Consider the following 1,506-nt stretch of genomic DNA (forward strand, 5'->3'; position numbering starts at 1 on the left):
CGGCGGCCCCGCCCGGCCGTGCGTGTGCGTGTGCCCCGCGTCCCTCGGTGTGTGTGTGTGGGGGGGGCAGGTGGGAACCCCCTGGGCGCCTGTGGGGTTGTCCGAGCTCCGCTCCTCGCGTGGTGGGCGGTGGCCGGATGCCCCGTGGTCCAACCTTTCCGACCTTCTCGGAGTCTGGTCTCGCTTGTGTCTCGACTGGCCGGCCGGAGGCACCCCTTCGGGGGAATGTGCTGTGCCAGGGGGGGCCGCCCCTCCGGGGGTCGGCCCCCTGAACGATCAAAACTCGTACGACTCTTAGCGGTGGATCACTCGGCTCGTGCGTCGATGAAGAACGCAGCTAGCTGCGAGAATTAATGTGAATTGCAGGACACATTGATCATCGACACTTCGAACGCACTTGCGGCCCCGGGTTCCTCCCGGGGCTACGCCTGTCTGAGCGTCGCTTCACGATCAATCGCTTCCCCCAGGGGTCTGTCGCCCCGGGGGGGTGGCGCGGCTGGGGGTTTGCCTCGCAGGGCCTGGGTCTGCCGGTGCCCTCCGTCCCCCTAAGTGCAGACACGGTGGCCTCCTCCGCCCCGTGCGCCCCTGGTCCCCACCGCCCGCGCACCCCGCCCCTCCACCCGCCCACGCCTCGCCTCGCCTCGCCCCGCCGGGTCCGCCCGGCGGTGCAGCGCGTGTGGGACGTGGGAGGGGGTGGAGGCGTGCGAGCGTGTGTGGGGGTGGGGGGGCCGGTGCCGGCGCCGGGGCAGGGGGGGGCGGCCCCGCCCGCGAGAAAGGGAGAGAGGAGAGAGCTCGCGCTGAGGGCCGCGGCCGCCGCCGCGGTTCCTCTGGGGGGAGATCCCTCGCGCCGCACGCGGTCTTGGGGTCGCCCGGGTTGTGCGTTGGGGGCGTCGCGGTCCCGTGCCGCTCGCCGGTGGCGGTCCGTCGTGGGGGAGAGCCCGGACCCGGAACGCCGTCGGTCTCGCCGCCGTGCCCCCGGCGGCGAGCCCCGGTCGTCCCGGCCGGGGGCCCCCCCTCCGTGGGCCGCCGCCGCCGCCTGGCGTCCGGGGTCCGCGCCCGCCCCTCCCTCCCCGCCGGCGACCCCGGCCTTCGCCCTGTCCGGGCGGCTCGCGCCGAGGCCCGAGTCGCGCGCGCGCGGGGCCGCGCCCCGGGGCCGCGTGCCCCGGCGGCGGCCCGCGGGACGCTGCGGCGCCGCCCGCCGCTGCGCGCCTTCCCCCGGGTTGCGGCCGCGCCGCGCCGGGTGCCCCGAGCCCGCGGTGGGTCGGGGTTGGGGGGGTGTCGACGGGGTGTGTCGTGTCGTGTCGTCGTCCAGGGAGGACGGGCGCGCCGCGCCGTCCGTCGCCCGGCCCCGCGGCCGTGCGGCGGTTGCGCGCGGGGGCTTCGGTGAAGGGAGGAGGAGAGGAGAGGAGCCCGGGCGGCGGTGCCCGTGGGGCGGTGGCGGTGGGGGGGTGCGTGTGGGGATGCGAGGGCCGGCGGTCGGGGGCGACCGCTGCGCCCCGCCGCCCC

The 1,506-nt window shown here is 77.6% G+C and overlaps 1 non-coding gene across 1 annotated transcript; it reads left to right on the top strand.

The window, feature by feature from the left end:
• Positions 1 to 289: 289 nt before the first annotated feature.
• LOC123936491 lies at positions 290 to 442 on the top strand. The gene has a single exon (XR_006817335.1). It is a non-coding gene; the product is annotated as a 5.8S ribosomal RNA (ribosomal RNA).
• Positions 443 to 1,506: the final 1,064 nt, after the last annotated feature.

This window comes from Meles meles, unplaced genomic scaffold (assembly GCF_922984935.1).
Source record: "Meles meles unplaced genomic scaffold, mMelMel3.1 paternal haplotype, whole genome shotgun sequence".
Taxonomy (NCBI): Eukaryota; Metazoa; Chordata; class Mammalia; order Carnivora; family Mustelidae; genus Meles; species Meles meles.